At 41.6% G+C, this 14,444-nt stretch overlaps 1 protein-coding gene across 8 annotated transcripts in view; it reads left to right on the forward strand.

The window, feature by feature from the left end:
- Window positions 1-14,444, forward strand: part of LOC105475787 (chimerin 2) — a 314,261-nt gene that overhangs the window by 113,257 nt on the left and 186,560 nt on the right. Inside the window, exon 1 of one of the 8 annotated variants that reach the window (XM_071094983.1) lies at window positions 6,082-6,097. The exons of the other annotated variants lie outside the window; for them this stretch is intronic. The gene's annotated coding sequence lies outside the window, so the exon portion shown is untranslated. Of the gene's footprint in view, window positions 1-6,081; window positions 6,098-14,444 lie in introns of those variants that run through there. 8 annotated transcript variants of the gene reach the window in all.

Consider the following 14,444-nt stretch of genomic DNA (forward strand, 5'->3'; position numbering starts at 1 on the left):
TCAATATGATTTCTGATTTATTATAACACAGCAGAGATTCAAAAGGATTAATAGTCTAAGTCACCTAAGTAATAAGGAGTGTGCAGAAGAACATTCTCTTCAACATGTTGCTTACTGCCTTAGAGTGGAGCTCGGAAAAAAATTTGCTTCTCCTGCTTGAAGAATGCATTTTTCTAGGGTGTCATTTGTTAAGATGAAATTGAGGTATTAAGAAACTCAGACTATTCCCAAATAATGGCATCCTCTTTTTAAAACAAATGGAGTCTTACAGGAATAGAAATAACCTATTATACTTGCAAAATACTGCTTAAAATGTACCACCAGAAATGCTATTTCTTCATTTTTGCCTCCCCACACTCCAGTCTCCATGAATGCAAAGCACTCGTTCCTTAGACCCTACACTGAATTCTGATGGCCATGGTGTGACCATAGGAAGCCTCTGCGTTTATCAGTAGTTTCCCTGAATCTTGGGTAATCATACAACTCATATTTCCGGAACTTTTATCTTTTACATGTATTATTTTTTGTCACACTCTCTTCCAAACATATTGTCAGTATTCCTCTATCCTTGTTAGTCCACTCAATTCTTTGACAACTCTTTGGTGGATTTCCAGCCTCACTAAACCAGCTCACAAGTCACCCATGATCCACCCAATGCCAAAGCCAAGCTTTTCCCTCAGCCCTAGTCCTCCTCAGAACTTCCAGAGATAAGGGGAATTCCTGGGTTAATGCCTGCATTCAGGTTTTTCCCCAGGAACAAATGGTCATATTTTCAGGAGGACTGGAGAAGAAGTAGCCAAGGTCCTATGAACCCAAACTGGGAGGATTCCCCTGAAATAGAGGAACTCTGGAGTAGTGAGAACACCTTCACAGAGCAGGTGAGGCAGATGATCTCCCTGATTGAGTTCCCAGAGGTGTCAGCTCAGTCTCAGAAAAAGGCAGAAGCAGCCCTGGCCCTACCCGAGGCGCCAGGCTCCCCGCAGTCCTCTCCTGAGCTCTCCGTTGACTGCCAAGGTGGGCCACACTCTAGGAAAGCATCTCATTTAGAGAAATGCTATCTTTAGAGTTACAGTATTTGACCAACCCTGGAAGCAAAGATTAAGCTTCCTAAACCTGAAAACATTCATTCCTACAATGGTCCACTTGAGAAAATTCCTCCAAGAGACTTATCGATACCTTGATTCTTGTTTTCTCCTTCTTCTCCCCTCTGGCTCTTTATGTTCATACCCTTTATCTCCTCTACAGCAGCAATGGGGGTCTTTAGGTGGTTTATGGACATAACTTATTACAGACATTCATCGTTTTTAGAAATTGTGCACAATGCAAGAGCTCTGTGGAGTCACAGGCTCTCAGCCTCTGTCCAGGGAGTGCCGTTCCATTTGATTAGAACCATTCTGCCCAGTGTATTCTTGGTATCCTCTTTTTTAATCTCCTGTCCTTAGTGCTTGTCAGTTTATACACTAATGTTGATATTAGCATGGGATCATAAGATCTAGAAATTTCACTTCTGGGTATCTATCCAAAATAATTAAAGGCAAAATTTCCAAGAGATATTTATACACCATGCTTACAGTAGCATCATTCACAATAGTCAAAAAGTGGAAGTAATCAAAGTATCCATTGAACAAACAAAATATGGACTCTACATACAATGGAATATATGATTCAACCTTAAAAAGGAAGGATATTCTAAACACATGCTACAACGTGGATGAACCTTGAGGACATTTGCTAAGTAAAATAAGATTATGCTAAGTAAAATAAGACATTTACATTATGCTAAGTAAAATAAGACAGTCACAAAAACAATACTGTATGATTCCACTTGTATGAAGTACCTAGAGTGGTCAAATTCACAAATAGAGAAAGTGGAATGATGGTTTTCAGAGGCTGGAGTGAGGGAGGAATGGAGATTGGTTGTTTAATTGGCATTGTTGTAGTTTTGCAGGATGAGGAGAGTTCTAAAGATTGGTCTCACAACGTGTCAATGTACCTAACGCTACTGAACTGTACACTTAAAAGTTAAGATGATAAATTTGATGTTGTGTGTATTTTGTCACAATGAAAAATAAAAGTAAATGTAAAACTATTTTAACCTGGAAGAAGAATTAGAAAGTAACATCACCTCCACCAACAAAAAAATTCAAAGAAGGTATTAATTCACTGAAAATTCCAAGAAGTGAGAGTTCACTGAACAGGGAGGCAGAACATTCAAGATGACCATTTAAGATGAACTGAGAAAGATAGGTAGGGATCCAAAGTGAAATGGAAACATTTTTAAAAAAATTACTTGCACTTCCACTGAAGGGTGAATAATTGAACCTTTACTGCTGTTTATTTTTCTAGCGCCTTATAAGCTGTTTTGGAATGGAATAATACCAGGTGTCCTGTAAACTGCCACTTGATTAAAATGACATCTTGGGTTTGTGGGCAAGAGAATTCCAAGTGCCACCAAATCCCTCAGAACTAATTCCATTTTAAAATATCAGCATCCTCAATGTAGAAGAGTTAACCTTACTATAATTTAGTATTCACTTATGAAAATATTGTATAATGTCCTGAATTCTTATGAAATTATTATTTTTTCATATTTCTGGGAAACAAAGCCGTATATTTATTTCTTCTTTGTGGATTACCCCAGAAACAAGAAGATGAGACACATGATACTATGTATGCTTCTACTGCAAGGATCTTCTCATTATGAAATGCATTACTTTGTGATTGTTATATGTGAGAGGAAGAATATGTCAAAATTGCCTGGCAAATCCTGCTTATTTTGATCTGCTCCATCTTTCTCAGCTTTGGCAAGCTAGCACAAAGATTGCAATTTCCCCTGTATGATCCCAGAAAGCAGATTGCTGAATCATGAGTCCCAACTTCAGGTTGAAGGTGAAAATAATTCCTTCAGGGAGTAATACATAGCTACAGTCTGCAGAATTAAGCTGATAAGAGATGACATTGCATTAGGAGGTTACAACAATAGGATCACCTTAAATTAAACTCCCTGAATGAATAAAATAAACCTGTTACTCTGTGATTCACCTCAGCCTTGTAAAATGCCTGGCACATCAGAAGTTCTGGAAAAATGTCAAATAGATGACATAAAAAATGGCATATTCTGATAATGCAGTGATATGTTTGAGGATTATCATAAACGATTCATTTTTCTTTCATTCAACAACTATTTCTCAGCCTCTCACTTTGTGCTGGATACTGTTCTAGGTGATCCAGCAGTGAAAAAAAAAAAAATTTATTTGTCCTTAGGAATCTTGCCAGCTAATGGCGAATACAGATGATTTTTTTAAATTGTGAAAATGCTAAGAGAGAAGATAAAGTGGGAAGGGGGCTCTGAGGCATCACGATGTGTGTTGAAATTTTAGTGAGGGTGGGCCATGCATGAATTGTGAAATTTCTAAGAATTAAAATACACAAAAGACTGTGGTATTTAATACCCTTCAACCAGTAGAACTCAAAGACCATTTGTGGAGTATTAGGGAAACTGAAATCTAGGTCTTGCTTTGTCACAAATTCATTGGGCCAGCTATGCTCTCCCCTGGGCTCAGCACGCCGCTGTCAAATGGACAAGTTGGGCTATATGAACTCCATATCTCTTACAGCTCTAAAGTTCTGTGAGCATTAATGTTTTTTTGATGATCTTAAAGACCCTTTGGGATCTTGCAGTTCAGCACATAAAAACAAATTCCCATTAAACACATTTTATTTAAGCTTCCTGGTCATTTAGATTCTGGATAAATAGGAATTTTTTGCCATCTATATAATGCATAATAAAATCAGGTCTTATAAGATGCCTATAAACTTCCATAGCTTTGTAATCATTTTCTTTTATAATTTCAGGTAAGGTAATTTGCTTCCCTTCATTAGAGATAAGTATAGGCACAGAGCAATTTATATGAGTTGGTTATAGTGCATTTTACTACAATTCCGTAGTAAAAAAGCCTGGTTAGAATCACATATTCACTATAACACCTATTTTCTGACACAATTCAGTATCATGCAGTTTCCTTAGAAATTGTCGGAGGAAATGTAATTATCCAAAAATGCTGAAATTACTTGTTGTAGACTAGCCTGTGTGTTATGGATCCATGGCATATACTAAAAGCCAGTTTTCAGGTAGAGTTGAATGTAGCTAGAGCTGCTGCCCCCAATGTGACATCAACATTTACTGAATTCATACAAAGAAGTGTGATTTTTTTTTTTTTTTTGCCACAGTGTTGGGATTATACTTCTGATTTGCCAAAGAAATAGCTAAGCTTCCGTAGAGTATGGAGTCTATCCAGATAACTTTGGTATAGTCTCCTTTTTTGGAGGGTGTGTTGTAGGTGGGGAATCATGTGGTCCCTGGAACCCTGTCAGTAATTATTTGCTCTGCTGATATATAAAAAAAAAAAGAGTTTTGTTGCTACAAAAAGGGGTGTAGGTAGCTTGAAAATAGGTTTCGATGTGGTCATTGTACTAGTGTTCTGGGAAAACAGATTGTTCTTTTGAATTTCTGAACAATAATAATTTGCTTAAGACATTTGCACAATCATGATAAGTAGCACATCTTGATAAGGAAGGCTTGCATTGGCAGAGCATCTGTAGAAGGACTGCTATGCAGATAATGAGCACAGTTATGCTTAAATTAAATTAAGTGGGCACCAAGGGATAGAAGAAGATAGGGAAGGAGGAAGTAATTGAAGCAGCAAATAGTCTGAGGCACAGAAATGGAAATGTGTGTAAACTCTGCAAATTTAAAAGTCACTTGATACCATAAACTATTTTATTAATTTCTCTGGAGTTGTAAATTGCTACAAGTAATGATATAATGAAATGACCGTGGAAAAAAATCCACATATGCGTCAGAATTTGGGAAGAATCTCTTTGTGCTTGGGCACTTTGGGACCAAAGGATATTTCCTAGATCCTTGATGTGCAAAGTGTGGTCCATGGACCAACAGCATTCAGTATCCTGGGAACTTGATAGAAATGCAGGATTTCAGGCCCTGCCCAGACCTACTGAATCAGAATCTGCATTTCGCAAAGTCTCCAGGTGATGTACATGCATATTGAAGTTTCAGAAGCACTGCCCCAGAGTTGCTACAACAGTTCATTCATTCATTCATCAAACACTTTTAGCACCTCTTTCGTATGCCAGACATTAAACTAGAAAACAGGAGGGAGAGATTATTAGAAACACAGGTAAGACATGGTCCCTGCACTCAAGGAACATATGATTAAAGTGGGACTCATATGAGATATGAGGCTGAGGCAGGTGGGTCACTTGAGCTCAGAAATTCGAGACCAGTCTGGACAATCTGGAGAAGCTCTGTCTCTACAAAACATACAAACATTAGCCCGGCATGGTGGTGTGTTTGTAGACGTTACACGGGAGGCTGAGGAGGGAGGATGCCTTGAGCCCAGGAGGCAGAGGTTGCAGTAAGCCAAGATAGTGCCACTGCACTCCAGCCTGGGCAACAGAACGAGACCCTGTCTCAAAAAAAAAGAAAAAGATTTGACGTGTTTGACTGTGGGATGCCAGGGTGGAGAATGTAAATGATGCCCCAGTGTTAGCCCTGGGCACATAAGTGTTGCTGTGTTTACAGAAGACTAGGGGTTAAAGAGAATATGTCTAGCCTTGAAATGTGGGGTTTTGAGGCAGCTGTGGAATTTTTTAGGTGGAAGTGTCTACTAGGCAGTTGGATCTTAGGGCAAGGATCAGTAAACTATGGCTACACAGACCAACTCCTGGCCTCCGCTAGTTTTTGCAAATAAAGTTTTATTGGAACCCAGCCAAATTAATTGGCTTACATATTGTCTCCAGCTACTTTCACACAGTAAGGGCGGAGTTGAATAGGTGCAACAGTGACTAGGTGGCCCAGAAAGCCTAACATATTTTCTCTCTAGCCCTTTACAGGAAATTTGTCAACTTCTTTCCCAGAGCATTTTGGAGAGGTCTGGAATGGAGAAGCCATGTGGAATTCATCCGGGCCTGAGGGGGCGGATGAGCCTGTCCTGGGAGGATGTAGAGTGAGAAGAGACAAGGGCAAGGTCAGAGCCCTAAGAGAGACACTTCTTCACAGGCTCTTACTGCACCTCAGGTAGTTCCCCGAGCCAGTCATGGTCATTTTTTTCCTGGTAACTTTTGCTGCAGTCATTTGATTTTTTTTTTTTACCTTGGCATTTGCAAATTGATTAAGCCAAGAAACTTGTACTAGTTCAGTGAACCACCTTGTATCTAATTTATAATCCTAAATTAACAGATTCTGCACAGTAACAAATAGCTATTACCTTTAAATGAAAGCTGCAAGGAACATTATAGTTTGGGCCTAACAATAGAGAGGAATCTCGTCTTCCAATGAAATAGAAAGGAAAAATTTAATTTCCTTGTAAATTTGTTTTGCCTGACTCTTAGGGCTGGCAGGGCTGTGCAGAGGTGCTTATGGCTCCTGGAAGCTCCAGTTTCCTTAATACAAGTCCCAGAGCAGTGCACACCACAAGCTGACTTGTTCTCCACTCTTTGTCCGGTTGGGAGGCAGCCCCTCCCCTCAGACACAGGGCAGAGGTCAAGACAGAGGAACTGAGGGAGAAATGGGATGCTTCTGTAGGTCATAGTTTCGTGCATAAACATGGAACTATGTGTGTGAAATTTGCACATTTAAAAGCCATTTGCTACCATAAACTCATATATACTTCTTGGGAGTTTTGTGAAGGTCTTCCTGCATGAAACAATTTGATGGAATCATCACAAAAAGAAAAAGATTCAAGCATCAATTCTCAGCACACCTTTGTTAACAAAAATAACACAGATCGCCTTAAGTACTAGGTTCCAAGCGAGTTGAGAGTGAGTGATTTCTACATGCTGGGGGGAGGAGGAGGAGAAAAAAGTTGTGGGTGCAAATCAGCTCAGCACCTTCATGATTGGTGCAGAAAGTCAACTATCACCTTATTTTTATACGAGCACAAAAGTATGCTTTGTATTCTCTGGTGCCAGGCATGGTGCATGCTGCTTTCCCAGATGTCCTTTAATTTAACATCCTGTGGACACCATTCAGATACAATGCAGCTGCCCAAATTGTTGATATATATTTGATATAAGGTCAAAGGGTCCAGGAGCTCTTTTGATAAAAGATAACACTAGGTTAGCATGAGATTTCGCTGTGAGATGAGCACTCCCGAGTTGGCCTCCATTTCCACAAAGCTACTTTATTTCCAGCATTTCTCTTCACCACCATGGGTGCCTGAGGCTGTCTGTTCACAATATTGCAGTGTTGGGATTTTCTTACAGGGCTGTGGCTCATCTGGGCATTTGTTTACTCTGGAACTGAGTGGCACCAAGCCCATCGTCACATCTAGCTTTTTCACAGTGAATGAGCCAGTGTTGCTGTGACCAGTGCCTTTGTGTCCCTTCCTCTCCCCCACATCACTGACTTTTGGTTATTTCTGCATTTTTGTGGCTCTTTACTAGAGAAAAATATGTGTAAAGTGGGGAATTGATGAGTAGGATGCTGATCATCAATATTCAGTGAGGAACTCTGCTCAGCGCTTACATCAGCTCACTGAATCCTTCCAGTCTCTCTGAGGGGTGGGTCCAATAGATTTCTCTACTAAAGAGGAAGCAACAGAGGTTTAGAGAAGTGAAAGCGTTTCCCCAGGGTCAAAGCCAGAAAGTGACAGAACTAGATTAGAACCACATCTCGTCTGTCAGACCAGAGCAGAGCTCTTAACCACCATGCCGAGTGACAACATGAACTTGAGACACAGGAGAATTGAGTCCCAGAGCCACCAAATCACGGCTTCTAATTTTTGCAGTCTCTGTCTCAAGGGAAGATATCCATTTGTCACCCCCTCACCCCCCTGCAGAGGGGTGCTAATCAGAGTGACAGAGCCCTGCACGTCTGAATAACAAGGGCATCCTTGCAAAGGTTTGCCAACGTGGCTTTTTGATGGCCTCCCCACAGATTTGTGATGACACATTTTCTGCAACTTTATTATAAAAAATTCTCTTTATGGAAAAAGAGAAAGCCAAGTAAATACGAAAGAAACATCAAAACCAGCAGAGCAATTTCTAGGATATGGCATCATTCCTCACTCATGTCTAACAGCTAGTTGGACCCCAGATGCTAATTGGAATAGTAATAATATTAATGACTGTTCCCAAATCTTAATTAGTTATCAAACTGTCTTGTCACCCACACTGGATGCCTATTTTCCTGGGGTTCTGTCCTTGCATGATTTCTTTCTCTTTCTCCTGGCACTCCTTCCAGGATGAGGGAACATCTTTTTCTGTCAGGTGGTGGTCACCTGGTCCTTTCTCTCCAGTCTTCTCACATGTTCTTTCTTCCTTTCACCTCACATCCTATTTGCAAAGGTGAATCTGCTGCAGGCACAGAGACCACGTGGGTCCCATCTCGACTTATTCTCAGGCACCAGAATCTGAATCACTTAAAATGAGGTCCAAAACTAGGAGCAATTGGTAAATATCTCCCTCATGGGACATTCTAAAGTGGCTTTAAACTTCCTTGAGAATGAGATCGCTTTAAAACCTCACTATTTATTTTACTAAGTGGTCTAGGGAAGATCCTTATAGATTGTTAGCAGTTCTGGTTGCAAAGCTTTATTGTAGAAAATAGTTGAAATTTTTTTCAGAAATTAAGATTCTGGGTTATCTGTGCATTTCATTTACACGTGCTTTTCTAGTATTGTCCCTCTTGTGCAGACAACCCAAGATCTTATTGCAGGTGAATAGAGAATAGATTGGTTTCAGCTGCCATACTAAGAGCTTGCTGTGCTCAGCAGTCTGTAGAGTGAAAATGGACACTCACATGGAACGCACATGCCAGGGGCCAGGCACTAATAGATGAGCTGATCTATTCCTTACAGCCATCCTCTGAGGGAGGATATACTTCTATGATGCTCGTTTTATAGATGAGGAAGCCAGGCACAGAGCAGGTGACCCACTTGCCCAAGGTCACCCACCTCATAGGTAGTAGAGCTGGGATTTGAACTCCAGTAATCTAATTTCAGGGACAGTGCTTGAACCTTCTTTTCTTTTTTCTTTTTTCTTTTTTTTTAGATGGAGTTTCACTCTTGTTGCCCGGGCTGGAGTGCAATGGCGCGATCTCGGCTCGCCGCAAACTCCGCCTCCTGGGTTCAAGTTATTCTCCTGCCTCAGCCTCCCGAGTAGCTGGGATTACAGGCATGCACCACCACACCCAGCTAATTTTGTATTTTTAGTAGAGATGGGGTTTCTCCATTTTGGCCAGGCTGGTCTTAAACTCCCAACCTCAGGTGATCCGCCCACCTCGTCTTCCCGAAGTGCTGGGATACAGGCGTGAGCAACTGTGCCCAGCCGAACCCACTTTTCTATACCTTCTGACAGACAAGGAAGGTTTAGCACCTCCTTTGCAGATCTTATGGATTAGTCAGAGAGACATTTGCCAATCTAATTTAAGGCATACTGTGTTAAATACCATAATAGAAACATAAAATAGAGTGCTCTTAGCCCTTGGATATTTTCATGTGTTGTTAAAAGCCATTTTGGATCTGCTTCCCATCCCAGAGAATTACCAACCCCTCAGATAATTGAGGAAAATGAGGTAATATGAGGTAAAAGGCTATTCAAACTGGCTTTGCTTGTCAGTCACCACTCCTAGAGGCCAAATGGCTTTTCTCACACCATTTCCTAAGGCTCTGTTTGTGTCCACCAGCAGGTCTCTGCCTTCCCTGGAACCAAATGTGCGGGCTCAGTCCTTGATTATAGTTGCTTTCAAATGCTTTGTAGCAGGGACAGTGTCCTGCAGAAAGGTGGGATGTGGCTTTAACGCATGGCAATAGAAATTGGTAAAGAACCAGGTTACAAATTCCAAACCCCACACCCCTGTGACAATGAAACAACCTTTGCCAAATCTCCCCAAGCTTCTTCAGCTACAAAATGGGCAAAATAAAACTTGCTTCTCTTTCTCCTCCTCCTCTTTCTACTCCTCCTTCTCCTCACCTAGTAGGAGTATTGTGAAGATAAAAAGCAATAATTGATGTGAAAATGCCCTGAGCTCCATAGATGAAAGCTGTCTATAACACCAACGTATCATTACACTGACTTTATTGGGATTTCAGTACGGTTCTGTGGCTCATAGAAGTAGCTCTTTCAGCTGGTCATATGAAATCCTAGGTCTTTATTCCACAAAGGAATTGTTTACTGCAATTATAGTCAGGTCAACGCTATCCAAGTCAGGGACAGCCTAGAGTTAGAGGATAGACACGCCCCGATTTGGAAAGCACTGTGTAGCCATACCTAACAGCTTCTTGTGATGGGGAACGACCTCCTGAAGCAACTTTTGGAGACCACTAGAATGTGCTTCCTTGTGGCTGGGTGTGGAGGCTCATGCCTGTAATCCCAGCACTTTGGGAGGCCAAGGATCACGAGGTCAAGAGATCAAGACCATCCTGGCCAACATGGTGAAACTCTGTCTCTACTAAAAATACAAAAATTAGCTGGGTGTGGTGGCATGCACCTGTGGTCTTAGCTACTTGAGAGGCTGAGGCAGGAGAATCACTTGAACCTGGGAGGCAGAGGTTGCAGTTGAGCCAAGATCACGCCACTGTACTCCAGCCTGGCCACAGAGTGAGACTCCGTTCCCCGCTCCCCCCAGCAAAAAAGAAAGTGGTTCCTTGTATTGGCACTGGTTCTGTTTCTCTGCAGCCTAGGACTTCCCAGAGCACATCAACATCTGACCCTTCAGATGTTTGAAGACGGACACCCTGCTCACTCAGAGACATTGCTCACTCAGCTTTCTTCAGCTGTATCTTGCATGATGAGGTTTTGAATCCTCTCCTCCAGAGGTATTCCAGTCCCAGAACTACACTCCAGGTAGTCTGACCAAAGCAGATGACCACCTCATTATTCTGCTACCACAGCCTAAGATTATAGAGTTTTTGGTAGCTTTGTCATACTTTACTGCAACAGCCCGAGGGGTTCTTCCTGCCTGCTGCATAAAGAAAGACCACAGCACTGTAGTAAATAAAGTGCTTAATAGACATGAGGCTGCCTTGCCACGTGGGAGATGGAGTTCATCCTTAAATAATCTCATCAAACTTCCTAAATTAGGGGTTTTTCCAGGACAGTTTGGGGGAGGGGGTAGGGGTGGCTGGGCTTGCTGCTGATTGGTTGGGGCAGAGATGAAATTATAGAGGGTTGAAGCTATCTTCCTATGGGTTGAATCACTTTTGGGAGGTCGGGGATGGGCACGGGAGTGGGGTTGGTGGGTCCAGTTGGAGCCGTAAGTGTCAAGACATTCAAAACACTTGAAAAGATATCTCAAAAGGCCCATCTTAGATTCTACAATAGTGATGCTATTTGCAGGACTAGTTGAAGTTGCATATCTTATAACTTCTGGAATCATGGCTGACAATTGTTTGCACCTGCACCTTAGCAGCATGCATGCACCTCTCCTCCACCCAGCCTGAGCGCCTCCCATTAGCTTTATAAAAGTGATTGAATTTTGGGGGAGACCTTTTATCATTTAAACCATAGCTTAAATGTCTCTCAAAGTCTGCTTGGCTCAAAAGCTCAGGAATAATTTAGGGAAAGGCAGGATGGGGGTTGGGTTAGTTCAGCTCACTGTTACAATTTTTCTCACTGATACAATTTTTGCAAAGCCTGTTTCATTACTATTAGAGTGACACTGTTGACAATCTCTGCATCTGTACCATATGTACCCCTGCTAGATTGTGTCTTCTAATATCAGCTGTGACTTTTTTTTTTAATTTTTGGCAGAAAGTTGCAACTGAAATTTTTATTAAATTTGGTGCCAAGCTATTCAGGTCTTTTTAAATCCACATTTTGCTGTCTAATATATTAACTACCCCCTGCAGGTGATAATCCAAGCTTCTGGGCATTTATTCTAGAAAGAGAAAGGGTTTATTTCTTATAAATACAGTGAAGTTTAATTTGATCCACTGTACATGGATAGTTTTGATAAGAATGCTCCCTGCTTTTGATGAAATACTCCCTGGGATAAGAACAAGAAATACTTTTCTATCAACTAATGCATACCCTTTGTAACTCTATAATTGTCAGTCATCAAGTTATTGATCTACCTGTCTCTGTGTCTAAAATGCTTTGCTGAAGTTCCCCTCGTCTGCTTCATTTTCGCTGGTCTCTCAGGTTTGTGGATTGAGTTGGCTCCTAGGGCACCACCATTCTTGACTGCCTTTACAATCCATCCATTATTATTTCTGGGATCAATTTCTAGCTGAGCCACCTGTACCTTTGAGAATTCTCCTTTTCTTCCTTTTAAAAAATGTAGGTATTTGCCTAATTCCTTGATTCTGTCCTGCTCTGATGGATCTTGTCTTCCTCAACAGACTCTCCCAGCAGGTTGGCCATGTCATTTGATTTTCCTCTAAGTCCCTGATACAGTTTGCACAGATGTAAGATCTGAATTCATTTGGAGAAAAGATATTTTCCTCCTACCCGTTTATCATGCCTTGGGATCTGCTTTCTTTGTTTTATACTTGGCAATCCAAAGGCAGTCCTCCTTAGCAGGAAAGCCAGTGGCAGCTGGAAAAGGAATTGAGCGCTCTTTTTGACCTCCATCAGCACCATACTATGAAAGGCAGCCAGTTGTCTCAGGCCTTCTTTGATGTTCTCCTGGTTCTGAGCCTCACAAAATTCTTGCAAATGTTACTTTCAGTCTTTGAGTCTTATTAAAATGGGAGTACCTCTGAGAAGGATTATACTTTGAAACATAATACAACCTGTGAGGTGCTAATATCTTTGCAAAGCTGCTAACTCAGCCTATGCAGTTGCAGGGGTGGGTGTGGCTTTTAAAGGAAAACACCCTGAATTGCTCACTTCTGGCTGGTCTGAAAAATGTTTCTTTCCCAGGACACTGTACCTGGCACCACTGAATGTTGAAGAGCCACCCCTGTTTTCTTAGGGGGAAATGCTCCATCTTGGAGTATGTTTGCAGGAACTGAAGTGAGAAGAGATGTAGCCAAAAACAACTTGGATTAGGAGTTAGGAAAGCTGGACCATATGTTCATGATCTGCCTCTAAATAGACTCTGAGACCTCTGTGTCCCTCTCTATAACATGAGAACATTGGATCAACTTTAAATCATCTGTAAGGTCATTCCCAACATGTGATTCTAAGATACTTTCTCCTAATTTTATCCCATCTTTACCACTGTAGTTGGCTGTGTGGCCTATATGCAAGTCACATCACCTCTTTGGGTCTTAGCTTCATCAATTTTAGAGAAATGATTAATTGTTTGATTTTTTTTTTTTTTTTTTTTTTTTTGAGACGGAGTCTCACTCTGTCACCAGGCTGGAGTTCAGTGGCGCAATCTCGAATCACTGCAACCTCCACTTCCTGGGTTCAAGCAATTCTCCTGTCTCAGCCTCCCAAGTACCTGGGACTACAGGCGAGTGCCACCATGCCCAGCGAATTTTTGTATTTTTGTAGAGATGGGGTTTCACCATGTTGGCCAGGCTGGTCTCAATCTCCTGACCTTGTGATTCTCCCGCCTTGGCTTCCCAAAGTGTTGGGATTACAGATTTGAGCTACTGCACCTGGCCGATTGTTTGATTGTCTGAAGAGCTGCATTCCATGGAAGCCTGGGGAGATGCAGGATGGAGATGGGGAGAGGCAGGATGGAGCTGTGGAGGGACATCCTGTCCTCCCTTGTCCCTGTTCACCCAGAGCAGCTCCATGCTTACCTATTGGTCTTCTGCCTAAGCTTTCATTTGAAGAAAGGTTTTTGTTGTTGCTTTGTCTTGTTTGGTTTGTTTTGTCTTTTCCTACTAATGGACTTGTCTTAGTAGTGTCCATGTAGTGTAATATCATAGATGACTGAGGACCCCATCTAGCTCAAAACTTAGATATTGAGCTCCTTGAGAGCAGGGATGAGACTTGTCATTCTACCTCCATGATCCTTCATAGAGTATAGTAGGTGTTCCACAAATGCTTGTTGGATAAATATGTACTGATAATAATAATTATGAATGAACTCTTATTCCATGCTAGGTATCCAGTGGTTTAACGGGTTACCTCAATTAACCCTTAAATTAATCCTATAGGATAGATGTTATTCTATCCCATTTTACACGTACAGCAATGGAAGTGCTCAAACTTCAGTTGAATGGAGGCAACCTGATATATTTGAGAACCAAGGCTCTTAATCATCTTGCTGCATGGCCTCATTTCTGCCTATAGGACATCTGACGTAAGTCAGGGGATGAGGAAGCTGGAAAGCAAGGCCAACAGGAAGGGAAGCACCAGTGTGGAGATAATGCTGGAGAGAGGGATGATCCCGAGGTGTATGAGAAAGGGCTTTGAGGTGAAGTAGGAGGTCAGTTTCATAGAAGTGAGCTCCCCAGACCACTGACATCAGCATCCCTTGGGAACTTTTTAAAAATGCAGATTCTCAGGCTCTATCCCAGACT

This window comes from Macaca nemestrina, chromosome 4 (assembly GCF_043159975.1).
Source record: "Macaca nemestrina isolate mMacNem1 chromosome 4, mMacNem.hap1, whole genome shotgun sequence".
In the NCBI taxonomy this organism is placed as follows: Eukaryota; Metazoa; Chordata; class Mammalia; order Primates; family Cercopithecidae; genus Macaca; species Macaca nemestrina.